This window comes from Siphateles boraxobius, unplaced genomic scaffold (genome assembly GCF_051911475.1).
Source record: "Siphateles boraxobius isolate OS27281-9 unplaced genomic scaffold, OSU_SipBor_1 22, whole genome shotgun sequence".
Classification (NCBI taxonomy): Eukaryota; Metazoa; Chordata; class Actinopteri; order Cypriniformes; family Leuciscidae; genus Siphateles; species Siphateles boraxobius.
The window spans coordinates 25,730,694-25,753,936 of record NW_027508833.1 but is presented as its reverse complement, the minus strand read 5'-3'; the positions used below and the strand labels follow the sequence as shown (position 1 = coordinate 25,753,936).

General features: G+C 38.4%; 2 protein-coding genes and 1 long non-coding RNA gene across 6 annotated transcripts in view; 2 read left to right on the top strand and 1 right to left on the bottom strand.

Annotated features, from left to right (window-relative positions):
* Nucleotides 1–23,243, bottom strand: part of LOC143746962 (solute carrier family 35 member D3) — a 347,105-nt gene that overhangs the window by 205,920 nt on the left and 117,942 nt on the right. The gene's annotated exons all lie outside the window — the stretch shown is intronic.
* Nucleotides 11,557–12,843, top strand: LOC143746399 (uncharacterized). Its single transcript, XR_013206533.1, has 3 exons — nucleotides 11,557–11,679; nucleotides 12,595–12,669; nucleotides 12,761–12,843. It is a non-coding gene; the product is annotated as an uncharacterized LOC143746399 (long non-coding RNA).
* The window catches only part of chrm3a (cholinergic receptor, muscarinic 3a), a 177,272-nt gene continuing 167,410 nt past the window's right edge, over nucleotides 13,382–23,243 (top strand). For 3 of the 4 annotated variants that reach the window (XM_077239290.1, XM_077239287.1, XM_077239289.1), the window contains exon 1: nucleotides 16,421–16,593. The gene's annotated coding sequence lies outside the window, so the exon portion shown is untranslated. Of the gene's footprint in view, nucleotides 13,534–16,420; nucleotides 16,594–23,243 lie in introns of those variants that run through there. The other variant, XM_077239288.1, reaches the window with a different exon arrangement.

The following is a 23,243-nucleotide window of genomic DNA, read 5'->3' as shown; positions in this document are numbered from 1 at the left end:
GGCCACTTTAAAATGTGCAGTTTTAGCGGGGGGTGGTCAGGTTGATCAGGTTGTTGATTGTGGCCTGTGGAATTTTTGTCCACTCCTGTTCAATGGCTGTGAGAGGTTGCTGGATATTGGTAGGACCTGGAGCACACTGTCGTATATGCCGATCCAGAGCATCACAAACATGCTCAATCGGATATGTCCAGTGAGTATGCTGGCCATGTAAGAACTGGGATGTTTTCAGCTTCCAGGAATTGTGTACAGATCCTTGCAACATGGGGCCATGCATTATCATGCTGCAACATGAGGTGATGGTCATGGATGAATGGCATAACAATGGGCCTCAGGATCTCGTCACGGTATCTCTGTGCATTCAAAATGCCATCAATAAAATGCAATTGTGTTCGTTTTCCATAACAAACGCCTGCCCATACCAAAACCCCACCACCACCATGGGCCACTCGATCCACAACATTGACATCAGCAAACCGCTCACCCACACGACACCATACACGCTGTCTGCCATCTGCCCTGTACAGTCAAAACCAGGATTCATCCGTGACGAGAACAACTCTCCAAAGTGCCAGACGGCATCGAAAGTGAGCATTTGCCCACTCAAGTCGGTTATGACGAAGAACTGCTGTCAGGTCAAGACTAGGATGAGGACGACGAGCATGCAGATGAGCTTCCCTGAGACGGTTTCTGACAGTTTGTGCAGAAATTATTTGGTTATGCAAAGCGATTGTTGCAGCAGCTGTCCGGGTGGCTGGTCTCAGACAATCTTGGAGGTGTAGATGCTGGATATGGAGGTCATGAACAATGAACATTCAATTCACAGGCAACAGCTCTGGTGGACATTCCTGCAGTCAGCATGCCAATTGCACGCTCCCTCAAAACGTGTGACATCTGTGGCATTGTGCTGTGTGATAAAACTGCACATTTTAGAGTGGCCTTTTATTGTGGCCAGCCTAAGGCACACCTGTGCGATAATCATGCTGTCTAATCAGCATCTTGATATGTCACACCTGTGAGGTGGATGTATTATCTCAGCAAAGGAGAAGTGCTCACTTACACAGATTTAGACAGATTTGTGAACAATATTTGAGAGAAATAGGCCTTTTGTGTACATAGAAAAAGTCTTAGATCTTTGAGTTCAGCTCATGAAAAATGGGGGCAAAAACAAAAGTGCTGTGTTTATAATTTTGTTCAGTATAATTATTAATGTTGTAGCAGTATTAAAATATTTTTCTACATGACGGACACACCCCATCCGCCGAGCCTACTCATTTCCTGTTCTCAGGGAACAAAGGTTACAGTTGTAACCTGAGGATTTTTTTTTTTAGACCTATCAATGATTGAAATGAGAAATTGACAAGAAATTGGTAGATAGATATATTTTCTTATGACTGCAATGTCATACAGAATGGCATTTTCACATGTCAGACTGCACTGTGAATGGAGTGAATTGGTGAGGAGAGAGGCAGGTTGACAGCTTTAATTGTGATTCTAAATTTGATATGATTAACCAGGCTCGATCAAATTAACCTGATTGGCAGATGGAGAGGGGGTGGATGAGCCATGGAGAGGGGGAAGGAGATGGATGTACCATGCCCTCAAAGTGCATTACCCATTTTTGTTTACACACACATCTGAAGGAAGTTTTACAGAAAATTATTAAACTTTGTTTTTTTGTTTTGTTTTTATCTTTATGAAAGCAGTGTAATTGTCCCCCAAATCCATGCCTTGTCTAATGTGACACTTTCGATGTCAGAAATGCAATATTCTTAATTTTTTTATTTTATTTTGCATTCATGTACTGGCTTTCCTATGCAGTATTTTTAGTCTTGTCCTCTGTTTGAGCAAACGTCCCCTCATTAAATACCACCAGTAAGCCCACATGTCATATTCTAGCTCATTTTAATGTGACAACAAGAACACTCTGAATGCATCCGCAAAACAATGACAATTAAAGCGGCAGCAGTTATCCCAGCACTTCATGCAACAAAGATGACAGTTCAAGAACAAGCCAGTGTGATGGTTGGACAGGAGTGGCGACGTGAAAGCTTTCGAGGAAGTTGTGAGGTTAATGAGCACAGATTTGTTTGCTTTCACCTTTCTGTGGGGCATAAATAATGGATGCCACATTTTTTTCCTTCTCATTTTTACATTTGCCGTTTCCTCTTTTTATCTGTTTGTCTCTTGGTCATTGGTTAGTGTGCATGTGTGAGCCTGTTTGTGTCACCATTGAAAATGAGAGTCCTCAACCAATGCTGTGAAAAATCCTCTCAAGTTAATGAGCAGTCAGCCTCCGCTCTCACTCCGGTTATCCATCTGCTCTTCCTCCATTCTTTTCTTCATTTTCTCTTCAGCAATGCTCTGGAGAACAGGAAAAATCACTGACCCTCCCCCGACAATTGCTAAGTTTCAGTATAAACAAAGGTTTTTGTTCTAACACTGGAGTTAGTAGGCTTCACTAGGCTTCACTACTTTGTGACCACTAGTGAAAATTAAAGCTTGTTTTTTTTTTATATAGTATATATAAGTATATTTATTATAAATTGTATTATAACATTTATTTTACTTCTTACCTAGAAATACAATAGTATCAATAGTAAATACAAAAGTCATGACTTCTGAATGATCATGTGACTTTGAACGCTGGAGTAATGGCTTCTTGATTTTAGCTTTGCCATCAGAGACATCAGTTATATATTTTTTAAATTTATTAATATTTCATTGTAATAATATTTCACAATATTAATGTTTTTACTGTATTTTTTGTATTAAAGCTGCAGTCCGTAGTTTTTCCTCTTTGCCGCCATCTCTGTTCGAAATCTGTAATTGCAGTCATTCGCGGAATTATCAACTTTACGTGCCTCTGCACGACACAGCGCGGATGAATCGAATGTTTTTAGGAGAATGTGCGGCTGTCAGTCACCACGCCGGTGTGGATACTGTCATTCAGAATCACAGATTCTACTTTTTGGAAGTATGACCAACATAAGAATTTTCACCGAAAAACGTCATCTGAACAAGTAACATCCACTTTTGTTCTGACCAACGAAGGGGAAAAAAGCATTGCAGTAAATCGCGCTGATTAAATCTAACGATCGCTATTCATATTATGTCAAACCGTGCAAATTTTGTTCTCAAATTTTTAATGTTAACAACATCAGCATTGAGCGTTACTACAATTAATGCCCTTAAGATTTTTATCCTTGTTTTCACATGGGCCAGGTTGCAGTCTCTCTTTTTTTGTGTAGCCACTCCGAAGTCTTTTGCATTTTACAACGGGCGAATCTCCAGTTGTCACTGGTGATTGTCGTTTGAACCTTTCTGGATCCTCCATCAAACTGATAAGTTTAATTATAATTATATCAAGTGCTGTGAGAAAAGGCTATAAATCTCCACCTCCAATGTAAGCTATGTCCGAATGTGAAGGTTGCATCCTTCGAAGGCCGCAGACTTCGAAGGATGCAGCCTATGCGTCCTTCGAAGGACGCACCATGTAGCCTTCGTAGGATTTCCTAATCACAACCAGGTGTTCCCGATTACTGCTCCTGGCGCCAAGCAACGGTGCAAGAGTACAGCTGCCATCCTGATAATTCATTTGATATAATTGAGTAAACGGCTATGGAGCCAGAATTGGCTACTGTCATTTTTATGTTTTATATTTTACTGGAGGACATGTTGAGGATGTTTCACCCCCGGCGCTGCCGGGTCATGTATTTTCAGCTTATCCAAGACCATGGCCAGAGCTGGTTTGCTGCGTCCCAATTCAGAGGTAGCGTCCTGACTCCTGAATTGCTGGATTACATTTTATACTGTTCAAGTATTCGCTGTTAACTTACGTAAATAATGAAATATGAAAAGAAAAGAAAAGAAAACATACATAGGCATATATTTATATATATATGGAGAGCCTTCGTCGCGCCGCAATGATGCAACCGGCCTTGGAATACGTCCTTCGAAGGGTGGAGAATTGAATTGGGACAGCCTTCATCGTGCCGCGGTGACGCAATTGTCCTTCAAATGCGACCTTCGAAGGGTGCAGCCTTTGAATTGGGACATCCTTCGTCGCGCCGCTGTGACGCAATCGGCCTTCAAATGCGGCCTTCGGAGGATGCAGCCTTCACATTGGGACACAGCTATCCTCACATGCAATATAGCCTACAAGCCGACACACCTTCTTCATGGGTGCTTCTCATTTCTTATTTGTGCATCCTCGTTTCCTTTCCTCGCGTCTCAGCTCCACCCCCTGTAGGATGCGAGGGAAAGCTGCAAGGAAATAAAAGGAGGACAGAGGAATCGAAGGAAAGCTTATTTATACATTGGAATACTTAATCACTCGAGCGCCACTTCCTTGCGTCATCAGCTGCGGTCAAAGGTTCTGCCCTTATGTTGTTAAAGTTCGGACATTTATGAAATTCATAATAAATAATAATAAAGCAAGATACCCTGTTTAAATATGTGCGATGTGTGGTTTATATAAACTGCAGAGGTAAAGTATAAATTAAAATGACTGTGACCGACGTGAAGAGGGAGGAGAATTTATATGTTCGTCACGTTAAGTCGATAAAAATTAGGATATATCCGTGTATCCTCGCTCATAACTCCTCTGGAAGCCTCCTCACTCCTCGATCCTCGCCTCCTCGCAGAGCAATTGAGATGTCCTTCAAGGCAAGATGGCTGAGCTCGATCGGTTTTCCGGGTCATAGGATGGAGGATGGAGGAGCGAAGAAACGAGGAGAGATATATAATTGAGAAGCACCTTATAGATGACTTGCTCGAATTTCCCGCAGAAATCTACCAGTACCACTGGAATTAAAAACATTATTACAAGCTTACCGTTTTGAATCGAGCTAAGGCAAGTAGATAGTTTTGCTGGTTATATACTTGCTCAATTTTATTTTGGATAATTTTTAACCCAAAAAGTTACGGAATGCAGCCTTAAATGAATGCAGCCTTGGTGAGCTTAAGAGACGTTTATAATCTTTTATATATTTTATGTGTAGGCTATATAAAGACATGTGGCAAAGAGTGTTGTTGAAAGAGGCAGACTAAAAGAACAGAAAATAGGAAGAGAGAGTGTAAATGACCTTAAAAGATAGAGTGTGAGTGGATGGAGGGGAGAAAAAGCCTGACAGAACAAATGACCTCAGCTATAAAAGTATTAGTTAAGGTGAGGGTGTGAAAAAGGTTGGCCAATGAGCTTTTATTTATAGCAACAGGAATATAACTCTATCTCCTGCCTTAGAGCAATGTGTGTGTGTCTGTGTGTGTTGTCTTTGTATCCCATCCTATCTTTAGTTGTTTTCACAGCACCATCATGTTTCACTGGTCTTTATGTGTGTGTTTTCACTCATATCTCTGCTCAAGGATATTAATGACACCCTAATTTCTCAATACCCCCCCCCCCCCCCCACATCAGCAGATGTGTAAAATAAAACCTGTCCTCTGGCCTCAGCCAATATACGTCACAATCAGAAAATAAACACCAGACAGAGAGCAAATTCATCTCTGTTAGGCATTTATATTTAGCACATCCTGATAATAGCCTATACACGCTCAGCGGCTTCCCCTGCAACCGGATATCAGAGGTGTCTTGATTTACTGCTAAACATTGTTTGTCATGGTCAACCACAGTCAGAACAATATAAAGTGCAATTAGGAATATTCAGATGGTTTATCAGATCAGATTGTAAACGTGTAGACAAAATTGGGAAAATTTTGTTTATTCGGTTTGGGTGGTAATTTCCTGACCCAAATCTGTTTTGGCAAATGTGAGGCTTAATGACTAAATCAAGAAGCAAATATAATTGTCAGAGCAGTACAACTCTCTCATATTTAAATATTTAGGCCCATTCGCTGCCATGCAAACAGCTGTTTATTTTCTCAGCTCTGCAAAACATGTTGATTAGATAAACTGATTATGATGTTTCCTTTGGGCTGAAACAAGGGATTCTTGATGCCAGAACACACCATATATGCAGTGATATTTGGAAGTTTTTGATTGCTTATGCATGAGTGTCATTGATTGCTTTGATAGACCTCTTGACTAGATGGTGTCCACAATTGACCTTTTCTATATCTTCCCATCTATTGAGGTATTTATTGAAACGGTTATTTTTACATTTACACAATGCTTACTCCGTTTAATAAGTGATTGGACAAAAGGTGGTTAAAAACGTACACTAACGCTAAAAGTAGTTTTTTTAGATTGAAATAAGTACTTTTTATTCAACAAGGATGCATTCAATTGATCAAAAGTGAGGGTAAAGAGATTTACTCAGTTACGAAATATTTTATTTCAAATAAATGCTGTTCTTAACTTTCTATTCATCAAAAATCCATGGAAAAATTTTTCCGGACAACAGTTTTCAACATTCATGATAATAAAAACATATTTCGTGAGCACCCAGCTATTAGAATGATTTCTGGAGGATCGCGTGACACTGAAGACTGGAGTAATGATGCTGAATATTCAACTTTAAATTACATCATAAAATATATTAAAATATATTGTAAAATGCAATAATATTTCAAAATATTACAGTTTATATATTTTTGATCAAATAAATGCAGCTTTTGTGAGTATAAGAAACTTCTTTCAAAAACATTAAACATTTTACCGACCCCACATTTTTGAATGCTATAACGTGATGTAGATTTTGAGATTAGGTCAAATTTAAGTTTTTACACAAGCATTTTTAAACTGAAGAGGGGATCAGCTGTAGAACATTCTGGACTGGAATGTCTAAGTCTATGCAAATTTAGATGACATTTGTGAAACAACAACAACAAAAAAATAATTTCTTCATCACAGTCTGCAATTGAGACCACTGTGTGTACACATTTGTGTATATTAAGGCAGTGACACCTCAAATGATTTTCTGGATTTAGCATTTAAGATTAAACCCAGAACTGATCAAAAGTGATTGTTATTTTGAAATTTGCAGGTGGGTCCACAAGACATTAATGGGCATTTTACACCCAAAGTCTTCGCTTCCATTATGAATTCTCCCATTTTCGATTCAATTAACTTTCTTAATTACATTTCTGGCTTTATTTTTTTTTTTAAAGCTTGGCCTGTTCTATTGCCTCCCCAGTTCAAACAGCACCAAGCTTTTCCAGCCAATCCAATTATTTTCTTGTTTTGGTTTGCAGCTGATGTGTCAGTGATGAAGGTAATTTCATCCTGACTATTTCCATATAAATAGAGATCTTCAGCACCAGAGTCACAGTCCTTTTGTAGGTTTGTGCAAAAAAAAAAGAAGCTTGTGAAGAGTTGACTGCCTCTGTTCTCATTCAGTGTGTATCAGATGGTGACGGGATAAAAGCAAGATATTTTTGTGCAATTTCAAACACACATCATTATTGTTTTATAAAAACTCCATAACACATAAAAATCTATATGGAAAAATGTGAAAAACTAAGCTTCGCTGACCTACTGGTTGCGTGCATCCCTTAATTATTAGCTCACAGAACGACTCTTTATCATTTACACTGCAGTTGATTTATATCGGTAATGATACACTAAAATAAACAGCGACACACAATCTTTCTGTCTCCCTCATATAGACACACACTTCTGTAGCAGCGCAAAACAGAGAGGAACAAAGCATTTCTTTTCTGACTCCCTATCCTGCTAAACAAACCCTGATTGCAATTAACTCCTGCCTGGGCGGAAACCACACAGAAAGACGACAGCAACGTGCTCAGTGTAATCAAATAGGATTGTGCTAACCACAAATCTGGGGCTCAGGTTTCATTTAAAAAAAATAGAGTGCCAAAACGAAATAAAACGAATTGTTGCTTCTGATGATTTGGTTTGGAGTTCTGCATCTGAGGACACTTTCTTTCTTTCTTTCTTTCTTTCTTTCTTTCTTTCTTTCTTTCTTTCTTTCTTTCTTTCTTTCTTTCTTTCTTTCTTTCTTTCGCATGTGATATTTTGAGCAAAGTTCATTAGAAGCAGCTCTTTGGAATACTTAATTCTGATTGGTCAGTCACGCTAATCCAGCTGTCAATATTTGCTAATAGAGTACAATAATTTCATTCTTTCTCTCCATAGGGGGTTAGGGGCCTAGGCAACTTACATTGCAACCTTTTAAAAAATATGTTCTAAATAGTATGAATGAAATTTGGATGTACTACATCCGCCATGTTGTCATTGTCATGTGACCGATGGCGCCACTCTCGTGGCTTTATGGGATAGTAAAGTGAATGTGCACCTCTGAATCTCTGCGAAAATAGTAGGTAATATGGGTTTTGCCAACTCTGTTGTCGAATAACTTAAAAACCTTTGAAGACATGCAAACCTACTCAGGCCCTGGCATTTTGGCCCAGACTGGCCCACTACATACTGTATGATCAAACACCACCCATCTTTGCACGCCCTTGAATATGTATACCAACTCATATTCCTTAAAACCTCTAATGCCATGTTATGAGTGATTAGGAACCAGTGAGAGTTAACAGATGAAATAAAAATAAAAAAATAAAAAAACAAAGCTGTAAGCTGCATTGGCATAGCAACACCAGTGTTTATAACAGGATTTTTTAGTAAAACTGGTGGGTGGACCTCAGGTTCTCTCAGGGGGTTCGGGGGCATTCCCCCCAGAAGAAAATGTTGTGCATTTTTTATTGTTAAATTCATCAATCTGGTTTATAGTAGTCTATTAGCATAATAATAGTTAATATTAATCCCATGGCAGGGAATATCCATATTGTAAAACAATTGCACTGAGAAATAAAGGAAACTTTCAAAATTAGTTTTGTACTAATTTCAACACTTGAAAGATATAAACACATGATCTTTTATTTTGACGGAAACTGCATCGAGCTTTTATTTTGGCGGAAAACGTCTCATTACAAATCTAGTAAAATGCGGTAATCGTCAACTATGCAGATGTGGAAATAATGCGTAACTTAATGGGTTCCTACACTCATGATGACATATCCTAAGTGTTTTGAAATTAGTTCTGCATACCGCAGGCTCTACCTTCTCATATCTCACCTTATCCTCCTCATTATCATCATCATCAGCCACAGGAGCTGAGGAAGGTCCTGCTGCTGCAGAAAACGTGTTATTTTGACACATTTTTCAGCGTCTGCTTGAAGGGCCTGTTTGTTTTTTTCCACGCTATTTCTCTGCACATTACTTGCGTTTCTTCTCCATCTATCTGACTATTTGACAGATACACACTGACAAGGCACGCTCGATAAGGCTGATTTATACTTCTGCGAACGACCTACGCCGGAGCCTCTACGCCGTAGACTACGCTTTGGTTTTAATTTATACCTCTGCGTCGTTGTCCGCGTTGACGCACGAAGAGGGAGCATGTGAAACCCGAGGGAGCGGTTTGAGCAGACCAATCACAGCGCTTGCGTCCGCGTAGAATTGACGCGTTGTTAAATTTTTGGAGAGGTGCACGTCAGGGTATACCGAAGGGGTACGCACGCTACGCACAGCCTACGACGTAGCTACGGCGTAAGTTTTACGCATAAGTATAAATTGGGCTTTAAAGCCCAAAGGGGGAGGTGTGTAAAGATGTGATTGGCTCAGCCTCAGACCAGTGTCAATCAAGAAAATAACCAATGGGCCGCTGATCTACGTGTTTCATGGGCCGGTCTGTCAGAAAAGAAAAAAAACTAACGCCGACTCCCCCTATCCCCCTCAAAAAAAAAAAAAAAAAAAAAATCGAATCAATGAACAGTATTAATTAAGCCCCAGTCTTACAGATCATTACCTAAAAAAGGTTGTTTTAGGGTTTAGTTTTCCTTTAAAGGGTAACTAAACCCTAAACCAACTTTTTTTAGTAAATGATCTGTAAGAATGGGGCTTTATTAGTACTGTTCATTGATTTGAGTATCTTTTTTGACATTTGGGTATAAAGTGTTATAATTTTACAATATATGGTGTAAAAATGTCTGAGTGGTGCCCTCTTCAGGTTGAACGGTGGCTACTGCAGATGAATTTTCCTTTTGGATGTCTGGGGTGGCAGGATCCAGCTCACCACGCCCTTGGTACGAGCTACCACGCCCTTGGCAGTATAAAAACCATCTTGTTTCGTCAAAACCACCGTAGCGAGCGAGTCAGGAGTTGGAATTGCGAGTATTGAAAACGATCAGGATGAATTAATGAATTAACTGGACTTAACACTCTGGTCTTGACATATTTCATAGCTATATACCTTGGGTATCTCCCTACAACAACGTTTTTGTGCGTCGCAAACGTGCACGGCGCATGACAGAAAACACTACGCGGGTCAATATAATTGTGTTTTTTATTAATTTGGTGCTATTATGCATAGCTGAGTAAACAACACAGGTTTACTGTGTGTGTGTGTGTGTGTGTGTGTGTGTGGGTGGCCTGGTAAACCCTACATTATGGGGACAAAATGTTCCCATAAGGATGGCAATATCTGAAATCCTTGTTCGTGTGGGGACATTTTTTGGTCCCCATGAGGAAAACAGCTTATAAATCATACTAAGTGATGTTTTTTGAAAATGTAAAAATGCAGAAAGTTTTCTGTGATGGGCAGGTTTAGGGGTAGGGTTAGTGTAAGGGAATAGAATATACACTTTGTACAGTATAAAATCATTATGTCTATGGAAAGTCCCCATAAAACATGGAAACACTACATGTGAGTAGTCACTCCAATTAGAATCACTTTTCCAGCTCGTCTCTCTCCATCTGGATACATGATTGATGAGTCTATATTTTATGTTTTACCAAACACCAAATCTAATAATAACGCTTTCTGTTTTTATGGTGATTTTGTTTTACCTGTGACTGACCTAGGCCTACTCTTCTTCACTGATCTTCCTCTCTCTCTATTATACTTTTGTTCAAGGTGCAGTCTCATCTACTACTGTTTATGAAGACTCCAACCATACGAAAACATCATCATTATGGTAGCACAAGGGGCTCTTTGAGACACTAATCAGATCAGAAGCCTCTCCCACTCCATCAGTTATGCCTTATTCTCCATTACAAAGAGAATTAGCCTGCTTCTGCAGTTACCCAATGCCTTTACAGAATACTAATATGAGTCCAACACACAAACCCAGATGTGCACCCAGGAAGGTGAGACAGGACAACACACACACACACACACACACACACACACACACACACACACACACACACACACACACACACACACACACACACACACACACACACACACACACACACACACACACACAAGAATTCATGCAAGCAGACAAACATCCACCTGCTCACAGCTTGTCCTCCGCTTTTAAAGTCTTCTGTCTAAACAAGCTTTTTAGCTTACTTCTGCATGATCCTGCCTGGATGTCCTTCCCAGAATTCACTGAGGCAGATAAACGGCACACCGCAGAGATACTTTTGGAGTTAATGTGAATTCACTTTTTCCTCTTTCAAGATTTGGAGCAAAATTGATCCTTTTAGATTAAAACATGCAAATATTTTCCCATTTCGACCATTCATCCATTTTCATTATAATTAAATTTCTTGAATGGACTTGTGAAGGGGAGTTGAATCGAATGCAAAAGGTGAATGTGATCTGTGAAGTTTAAGTCCTCACAGTCTCAAAAGGCCAGTGCACGAGAAGCAGGACGAACCATTACCCATTGTCCACTGCAGCGAGTCGGTGCAGAAGCAACTGAATCTCCTTGATATTCTAGAGAGACTCTGACATGAAGCAGGTAAATATAAGGACTTGGTTATGCCTGTGTTTGTGTGTCCGCAAATATATGTGCATGAATGTCTTCATGTTTGTGTGCATGTGCTTGTTCATGCTGTAGGTGAGTCCTGAAAATGGAAATGACTCTATCAAACATCTGTTGAGCAGATGTCACACATATTCAATAACCACTGCGAATTTCCTCAAATGAAAATGACAAAATCATCCATCTCTCGTGTTCTTCGGGATTATGACTGTACTTCAGACACAAGTGGTCTTAATGGGCTACTGCATTAAAGAAAGGTTTAATGGCCTCCAATTCAGATTGTATTAAAACAGACTATGCCTTTGAAGGTGAAGTGTCATTTAGTGTGATGATTTTTTTAAAGAAAAGTTCAATAGAAGAAGAATTGAATTCATCAATATGTTGGTTGGTTTAGCCGGATGTGAAAGACTACAAACTAGATTTTATGAGGTCTTTAAATTACAGATATTTTAACAGATTCAGAAATTTTGATGGAAAAATATATATTTTATAAGAATAATTACACAGCAGTGGTATGAATTTGTTCAGGGATCAAAAGTGAGAATAAAGATGATTGCACTAAGATGTCTCTCATTGATCTGAATCATCTAATTGACCCAGATATCCGCACTCAATGTCCAGAAAGTCACAGATAGAGAAGCTAATTTAATTTTGCTTTGCTTTAGACATGTTTCTTATCAGCGGCAAGTGATATTGCACAGTTGCACATTTTAATTCAATAATTAATGATGAAAACAGTTTATGATCAAATTGTTGATTAAACTATTGAAAATAAGGTCAGAAACGGCTTGTAGGAGGCATGACAGAGAGGCAGGCAAATGAACATTTTTAAGTGGGTGATGTTAGGACATCCCAATGTGAATGTGGGACTCGTACTGTGCTTGTAAACAGCTTGTCCTGTGAGATTGTGATTATTCAGACTACCAAAATCAGACAGGATGGCTCCAACAAACCTCTACAGACTGTGTAAGTGACCACAGGAGTGATGCCTCATTCTAATAGCATTTCTGTGAGTGTGTGAGATTCTAGTCATTAATCATTCTGATTATTTCCCCAGTGAGTCAGAGCACTTCATCAAACAACTTTTCTGATGTACTCTGATGCAACCCAAGTTCAAAGAGCTACTTTCCTTTTCTTAAGGTATAATAAAACTACTTAAATTCTACAATTCTTCACACTGAGAGAGAGAAAGAGAGAGAGAGAGAGAGAGAGAGAGAGAGAGAGAGAGAGAGAGAGAGAGAGAGAGAGAGAGAGAGAGAAGAGAGAGAGAGAGAGATGAGAAAGTTATTGCAAGTAAAATAACTGGAGATCAAAGCAGAGCCCTTTCATCATTCATTTTTTTAGAAATTCTATTCACTGCCATATAAACAAGGCGTATGACTTAACTGTCTAAAGATTTACAAGTATAGGTCAGTGGCTTCTACCCTTCTATGATTATGATCATTTTCGATTCAAGGGCAATCATTTAACAAATAATGAAACATTATTAATTATTTTTAAGGACACTATAACATAGCAGTATTAAATTATTTTACATTTAATTATGTGTGATTATTGACACTTTAAATAGGCATGCACCCAAATTATTTCATGTATGCATTTGATAGACTCTTTTGTTTAAGCGGCAGAGTATTCAAGCTACACATTTTTCAGCTACTCATGTGTCTTCCCTGGAATCAAATGCGTGACCTTGGCACTGCTAGTGCCATGATCTACTGGTTGAGATACAGAAACACTAAAAAGCAAGGGGGAAAGAACTAGAGTGAGCGGACGGGCAGAAGGAATTGGACATCGCCTGTCCTGCAGCCAGTGAGGATACTTCACTTGCTTGTGAGTAAAACAGAAGCCAATTAAATAGAAGTGTCAATAGCAGGAAGTGAAGCTGGGCCTTCCTTTTTGTACAGCAGTTAGTTCCCACTAAGTCTTCCGTCCACCTCAAGGCCTACTCCTGATGTATTGAGTTAGACGCAATGATCAATGGCCTAATTAATTGCAAACTATATTTATTGTGCATCTGTGTTCTATGGGCACAGGTGGCAAGTGGTGTGTTCTATATGTAGATTAATCTCTCCCTGTGGAGACGGTCTGGTAGTGGTTAAGTTGTCTGAGAAACAAGTTTATTGATATGTACTTAAAGGGACACAGTAAGTCATTTATGACAACCAGTGTTTGCCAAGCTAATACGCTATAGGTGAAAATACATTTAATTTCCTGAAAAGAAACCATATTTTGACATAATTAGTCCCAAAGAGCTAGACAGGTAAAGAGAGAGGGCATTTGATATACAGTTATCATAGTCTGACTTTTCAGAGTTTGATTCTTTTCCTTTCCATTTTATTTTCACATTAATAATTCCAATGCTTCTTCCTTCTTTTTCTCCACATTGTTGCTCTGTTGCACACACCACTCTTCCTCTATATCTTTCTTTGACTTTCTCCCTGAGGTGAATAATCATTAGGATTGTAGACAGTGGAATTGACTTTGAATCTTTATCTGAGCAGCAGAGCGTCGACTTCACTTTCCAGACCTTCTCTTTCTGAAAACATTGTGCCTTGGACAGTTTTATTCAATGTCACTGACTCACAAATGACAAATGGATTATGTATAAAATAGTAAATTCTTAAAGGTCCAATATGCAACTTTTTTTTGTTCAAAATTAACTACATTTAAATAACGACGCAGTACATCATCAATCCTTCTTCCAAAATGTTATTTTCTTCGTCGTACCCTTCACTATGGTAAGCCTATAATAAATGTTTGTATTTTAGACCTGTCAGGATGGTTTTCGTGGAAAATTGCGTACATTCGTCACTCGTCCGAGTCTGTCTCATGATGGTGTGGGAGTGGCATAGGTTAGTTGTCACAATGAGCGAGAAAGGTTGAGATGAAGCAGCTAAATCTAGAACCTCTGGAGAATCACCCGCTTTAAAAAAAAGCTGAACAGAGGAGAGTCTGCTGGCAAAAAGAGAGCGCGACAGAGCTCGTAATAAAACGAGAGTCAACATTAGCTTGGCTTTTCGGAAATGGCGAGAACAGAGAGATTAGAAATGTTGTAAGAGTGACACGTTTTCATTACTCAACGGGTGAATATAGTATTTTATTGAACAGATAGGCTAAATTGCCTCGTAAAACCCAAACACAAAGCATGCAGTTTTGTTTTTAAACGCTAAAGGGCCAAAAGTTACATAGTGTGCCTTTAAGATGGAACATATACAGTGAACAAAACAATAAATCCAGATATATAATCCAGTTACAGCTCCGGCATAGTCTTAATTGGGGAGTTTAGACTAACATATTTTTATGGTGTTGCAGCAGATCACATCAAACAATTATAACCCATAGTACACTAATCACAGTAAGTCATTACCTTCTCTTGGAGTATTTATTTGCATTAAATTAGGGGTAAGCCTGCTGCACATTTGTGTAAACACTACATACTTAAACTGTAGGGGTCCATATGTTATGATCTTTAACATGCTCTGAACAAAACAAATATTTGTTTAATTGGGCATCATTAAGACAATCTCTTGCAGCTATTCTTTAAGCATGCAGGGTAATTAGTTCTTATTTGTCATAACTGAAACAAACTAATATAAAATCTTTTTATACAGTAGCCTTAGATTAAAATAAATAAATACAGCATAATTATTGGAATGCACTGCCTTGAAAAAAAAAGCTATATGATTAAAAGATACAAAATTAAAAGATAAAAAACTAAACTATATGATTTATTATATTTAATCTGTTAGAATAACACTGTTTTCCTTCTATCGTTAATGACCATCCTCTTTTCTCAGGACTAAAGTACTTTTCATAAATGTCGGGTTGGGGCAAGTTGCCACATTTTAAATGTTATCCGTTATAGCTAAGACTTGTTGGCCAAAAACAATTGTACAAAATATTAAGTAATTTCCATTTTTACATGTTGTTTACATGCTGTTTGATTAATCATTCTGTATTTCATAACTTGTTTCTAATAAAAAGTTTGCTGAAAAGTCTATTTAATACCAGGTTCCATTTTAACTTCATAAGGCGTGATAACATGCACCACAGAGGTCAGTGTTTGTGAAACTGATCCCCCCCCCCCCCCCCCCCAGGGCAATAGCAAGTAAGATTTTAAATAGATTTTACTTGACTTATATGTAGATTTATTTATTTATAATATTCAAAACACTGTAAATAGGTTCATAATCTGTAAATCTGAAAATGTCTATTCTGACTAAACCCAACTGTGATAGTTTTATTCTCATATATTTATATTTTTATTTTTTATTCTTATAATTTGTAGTATTATGTTTCATGTTGTATTTGTATATGTCCACTGGAAGCCTCAGTACCAAAACAAATTCCTTGTGTGTGCAAGCACACTTGGCAATAAAGCTCTTTCTGATTCTGATTCTGATTTGGCTGAAATTGACATTCAAACAATAATTCTAATCTGAAAAATATTGGCTAGTAAGAAACGTAGTCTACTTTTTTTCAAGGCAACTTTTATCATAACTTTGCAAGGATGTTTTTTCTAGCTAGTATTGTCTTTCTTGCAGATAATTCTCTTCACCAGTTCTGTGCAGTTTGGTGCGGTGTGAATGGCTCTTTAAATGAATGCTCTGCCACCTGCTGGTGCGTCACTGACACTCTAGCCAATCACGCTCACGCGCCGGGAGAAGCCTTCCTCTCGTGCGCTCTGGGAGATCCAGTGGCCTGGCAATTAGTGACCAGAGCGATACGAGAAACCGATACACAAATATCCGGACGACCGAGGACAAGTCGTGCATTTCTGGAGAGGAGCCATGATGAGCTTTTAGTGGATCTACCAAAAAGCAGTGGACTGACAAGAACAAGTTATTTCCACTGAGCATCTTTACCTTTCATTGAACTCCAGCTAGTAAGGTAACGTAAATAATTACATTAAATTAGTTGCGTATTGTATTAATAAATTAAAATGCGTGCACAGTAAAGCATACATGCATAGTAAAGCTATTGTATTGTGTAGTTTCAGAATTGTTTCTGTAAATTTATATTTGTAAAATTGAGTTAAATTCATTGTTAGAATGTATTTGTGCAACTTATTGAATACAGTTTATTATAATATAATATTATTGCTAGCTATTTACACTTCTCAATAGTGCGACGTAGCGTCAATAGTTTTTATATCACAAGCAGTTAAAAAAAAAACTAATTTATTGATTAAGTAGCGTGTTGCGTCGACAAACACTAAAATGTTTCGATGGAAATATTACACGAATCAAATCACGATCTGTGTTTGCTGTCGGCTTTTTGGAATCAGGACTAGCGATGCCCTAATCGCGAATTAACCTTTGGAGTCGGTTCTTTTCAATGAATCAATCAAACTGGTTTCCCAAATCGGCCTGATTCATTTGAACGGCTCACTCACGCACTGAACCGTTTAGAGCGGTTTCTGATTGACAGTACTTTATTGAATACAGAAGAACGTGGCTGCTATAAAAATCAGATATTTGCCTACAGTTAATTGAAATCAAACCTGCAAACGCAACCTTTTTTGCAGCGATATCAACACCTGCAGTGCACGCGGCAACGACTCTACTGCAGGTAAATACATCCAAACGAACGAGTTTTAAAACAGTATAGGCTACACGAAAGCACTGAAACTAGCAAAAAGAACTTGCATTACACTATTTTCTTTGAAGTGCATTGGTCATTTAAATACGAATATAGTTAGCCTGGCTATAAGTTTAACATTCTGACATCATCATTGCAATGTGGGGTTCAAATGTATAAAAATACTTAGTAGTTCTAATAGTAATATTTTTGAGCTTGTCCAACACCGTGCAAAACCATTTTAGAATTTGATTGATGCACGGCGCTTCTTTCCTTATTTTAAATCTTTTAACAGACGTAGTGGAATTGTTTTGACATTTTGTTCGCTTTAGTGTCATTTGCCCTGTGACCAGGGCACGCGCAACTGTTGATGTAGCCTACGATCTCGCGGGGGAGACGTGATGACTGATGTGTTATAACTCGTGCCAGACGTTTCCATCCGCAGATGTTTTGTATGTTTCTGGAAATCCGAAAGCGTGAATGGGATAACTATAATATATCTGGAACCTCCCTTAAATGCAGTGAAAGTTCGAACGCGCCTTGCACACAGGGTCGCGAGCTTTTAGAAGATGAAGCTGATGGAAAAGGAGGGGTTGCCGGTACAGTGAAGGAATGAATGTTCTGTCATAATGAGATGTCGGTCAATGCATAGCCTACTCCTTTAGTATGGAGGACAGTCAGTCTGCACTCTCAACAGTACAGTGTGCCTTTTGCATGACATATAAGGTAAATATACTGAACTTCATGTGATTCATGTTCTATGAATATTTGTTAATGACTTTGATCTTCACAATTTTACTGGATAACTTTTTTTTACTGTGGCATTTGTAAAGCCTTATTTCTGTGTCTTTTCTGTTCAAAAAGTTAGTGCAGCCTTTTGTTAGTCATAATACATATGTATATATAGACATATCTTGTCTTCGGGTGTGAGTCTTGGCTACGAAACAAGCTACTGAACATTTCCATGTTTTTTTAACAAACAAAAAAAAGAAAGATTTAACATGTTGCCCATTGAACAGTAGGGGCATGTTGTCACTATCTGGGGTCAGGTCACAATAGGAGCCTGCCATATTTATCCATCCACCCATCCATCCATTACACGTAAACACACACACACACGCACACACGCACACACACACACACACACACACACACACACACACACACACACACACACACACACACACACACACACACACACACACACACACACGCACACACACACACATATGTGTATATCTATCTATCTATCTATCTATTGTATAATATATATATATACACACACACACACACACACACACACACACACATATATACACTGTATATACTTTCCAAAATTATTTTTTATTTTATTTTTTTTTACAATTTTGTAGTTCAAAACTGTGTAAAAGGTAACATACACAAACATTAACCATTGTTTTTCCCTACATAAACTGTAATCAATAAATTGTATTAAATTACAGCATATAAAAACATTTGGCAACTTTCCCTGTACATTTATGTACAAATCCCCAGTGTGACGAACTAGCCCAGGTCTGTCCTAAATATAATATAGATGTCTGGCATTATTTATGTAAGGCAATTACTTTTGAAATTGTTTTGTATAAAAGCCTTTCATTCAATAATGCAAAGGCCAATAATCATTGCGCACAAAATGTTTTATGCATTTTGACTCGGGCAGTGCTTTTAACTCACAGTTGTCCACGGACAGACAGTATGCTCATGTCAAATAGTGATAAGAGCGCCTCATGTTTAATGTATTGGGTCTTATCTGTGTTGTTGGTCCCTTCACAGTGTGGAAACAGCAGCAAAGAACATAGTGTCCATTCCTGTCTTTGAGAAAAGAGTTTCAGATTGTGTGTGTCTATGTCTGCGTGAGAGAACTATGGCTAGAGGATCAGATTAAAGGAAGAAGCGAGGAGAGATGCCGTGCAGTGTGCAATGCCCTTATATGAAAGGATTTAAAACACCTTCTAAGAAGTGAAGTGATCCCTGAAAAATTAGGCCGACATGTCTTTCGGAGTCTATTCCTCCTCATTCTTTCTCTTTCATTGTACTTTCCCTGTCCCTCCTCCGTCTCATGCCTCCACATACACTCTTCCCTGTCTGTCACTTTGTCTCTCACACATATGCTGCACAATATGCTTGCAGTCCCTGTGTTAGATTTGACTGACACATGCAAAATAAATATAATATTGTGACAAATATCTATCCATCTTACCCATCTGCCTACCTGTCTGTCGGTCTGTAAATTATTCTGAAACAGAGTTAGACGGAACACACGAAGAACAAACAAACCTTGTCTTTCCACTTGTCAGTCACGCCTTATTAACTTGTTATCATTAGGCAACCATAATTTTAAAATGATTTAGTAACGGGTGTATGCTTCACCAGCCTGCTAAGATTATTAGATACACCTCTGAAAGTACATCACACCTGGTCACAGTTAGGTGTCTTGATTGTGTTTTATTTTAACTCCACAGTGCTAAAATTATTTTAAGATCAAAATATTACTGATTAACTTAATGTGTTGATTTAATGATTATGTTAGTAGAATGCCATTATCCTTCATGAAAGTCTTCTGGCTGAATGAAGTAAATTAATGGATTAAGCTAATCAAGGTGTAACAAGGCCATCTAGGGTCACATTGATGTGCAGTAAATCAAAAGTGAACACATTTCATTGGTATTCCATGGTAGCGGTGTGTGTTTGGCCCTTCTTGGCTTCTGTAGTCTAAGTCTTCCCACACCTCCCCAATGTCAAATGGCTGAATGCGGTGCCTCAAGCAAACTCTGATGTGCTGGACTGCATGTCCTCTCCTTGGAATGTGATTAGATTTCTGTCGTGCTTTAAAGGCATTTTCAAAAACACAGGGATAATTATGTTCACAAAACCTCATTCAGAGCAGTGTTTGGGTGGTTGACAGAATTACGGAAATAAACACACTCGATCTATCTATACTGAAGTTGCCTCTGGCTGTTAATTCTGGTGCTGATATCTAGCCTGAAGGGTATATGAAAATGTTGGTGAGTTTGTAGTGTATCACTCACTATAGTACCTGGTGTGCTTTAATGGTCAGATCCATCTGTTAAACAACATCTGCAAAGTTATACAACGCTGGTAAACGCAAGTTCAAAGCAAAGGAAGATATTTGCTTTTAAAGAAATAGTTTTTTAAGGACTACAACAAATTGCTGGTAGGAACTACACAACATTTCCCCCGGGTTAGTGACCTCACGAACTGTAAAATTTACATAAACCCTGCCCCGGGGAACACTCAGTGTGAGGAAGAGTTGTTATACTAGAGCACATTTGGGAGTCTACTCAAGCTGTCGGACTCATCTTTTCACATGCAATACTGTACGTAACACAAATGCAGTAGCATGTCACTCAGTAGGCATCTTGCAACAGTTCCCATATGAGCGATTTTATATATTATCATGATAAAATATGCTAATTGAGGATAGTAACTCCACATCAACAACATACATTCATCAACTAACCATTCAGAAACATCCTGTTGCATTCTACATGTTGTCACTTCTTCTTCAGTCTCTCCATCATTGTCCGACTCCAGTTTAAACATAAACAGTTTCTGACATTTTAGTGCTTGTCAGTGTAAGGTAATCAGAGCTGCTAACACACAAGCTCTTGAAGCTCCGCCCTCTGTGCCAGGAGCAGCAGCTCATTTGCATTTAACCCTTTGGCACGTACGATCACACCGGTGTGATCAGTCTTGGCTGGTCCCCGGAGCGTACGATCACACCGGTGTGATTAGAACGGTCAGTGCATTACGTGATCAACTGCTAAATTCAAACGTGCTTTCGCGCATTGACTGGCGCTGAGCCAGAGACGGACGCACTAAGTGCTGTCATATATCACAAATATTGAGTGTTTACAACCACATAATGTTTATTTTAGGTTTCAGACACTTAAATACACATAAGTACTACCAAAACAATGATTTTGAGTTCGTAAAATACACACTGATGTCTATGGAAGCGGCAATAATAATCCTTTCCATTATAATGAGACGACACTTTTATTCATATCAGATACACATTATGTAAGTGGCTTTACATTTTACCCTATTCTTCTCCCAGTTCACCGGCCACTTACTTTCATTTATTTCGTGAGAAGTGGATGAATTGACGTGTCGTAAATCCAACAGATCCGAATTTCTGAACTGGGAAACAATCTAACATGGCGCCGCCCATTGCGCATACAGCTCAATTAACGAGATCGTTATAAAGGTGTTTAAACAACAAAACACATCCACTAGCACATATTTGACAATCGGAATATCAGTGTTACATGCTATAGCGAATACATTTGTGTATATTTTTAATAAAAAAGGAAAAATTACATAAAAGCAGATCATCATTAATTCAGCGCTGTGTTGTGGTTGCTCTGTGTCAAGTGACAAGCAATGACGCGTCGCCATGGAAACATTAAAGTGCCAAGTTCTAAATAACGGTCGCCTTGAAAAACTCACCCTGGGGGGTCAGTTAGAATAGTTTAAACTTACGTGTGAAAGGGTTAAAGGGACACACATGAAACAACGCGTTCTTACTGACCCTCAAAAAGGGACAAGACAATTTTAACATGCTGTAAAAATTATGTGTGGGGTATTTTGAGATAAAACATCACATACACACTCTGGGGACAACAGAGACTCATTTTACATATCGTCGCTGTCCGATGAAAACCGCGTATGTCCATTTTGCCGATTTTGAGATTTTTCGACGGATAGAATGTCCAGGTTCATTTCCGTAACAGTATGTTTCACATGATCTAAATGACCAATGAAAAGTTGTGAAATCATGTCATCTGATTTTCACGTATATCCATTTGGTGTCAAAGCTGTCAATCACGCCCCGTATCTCCCACCCTGTGGAGGCATCTTGCCGGTCTCGTGAAGTTTTATCTTAAGTGTCTCTGGAAGCTCAGCATTAGATAGCCGAATAACACTGTGAGGTAAAGTATCAGCAAACGTTTGTTTTTGACAACTGTTCACAAGTTTATTATATATTCACAAAATTACGGACTGTGCAAACAAAGTATCAGTCTAGCATTGCCATGTCAGTGTATTGATTCATTGTCCCTTCATAGTTTGCAAGAGACATTTAATAAACTGAGACGTAGGATATTTAATAAACTGAGCGTATTTAATAAACTGAGACGTAGGCTATTTAATAAACTGAGCGTAGCCTATTCATCTGTCAATATGAAACGCGACTCGGTCATTCTAATTAATGATCGGAATTAATCATTACTATCATTACCATTACTGTAAAATATGCACGTATGTCCATTTAAACTCGATTTTGGTCAAATGTGGATTATATCATTACACTGGCAAGAATATGGTAACATTTAAAGATGCCGTACCAAGTATGCAACGCTACGTTCAACTGCTTTTGAAATTACGGTTTCTTTTTCACTTCCTGAAAAGTAACCGTTTTGGACATACGTGAGTTTCATCGGGCAGCGACGATATTGTAAAACGGGGCATTATACCACCCTTTTAAATATCCAAAGCATCTGGACTAGAGCTGCACGATTATGACAAAAGTCATAATTGCCGATTATTCTCTTGAAATTGTAATTGCGATTATTAATTACGATTATCACAATTTACATTGAATATATACAGGCATATTATATTACATGTTTACACAAAAATTGTTAACACACACAAGTACTGTCCCCCTTAACTTAACATACACATAAATTGTAAGAATGACTCATGGTAAAGACTAGAAAAACATTAGGACTATGCTAAAGCAATTAAATAGCCTTCCCAAACTAGTTTTTGTTAATACAATGTTGATATGAGCCACCACAGTCATTTAAATATATAAAAAATAACACAAAGTGAAAATAAAGTGGCATTTTGGGGTTATGGAAACGACACTTACCATGGTAAATACACAATACTAACAAGAACTGTTAATGAAA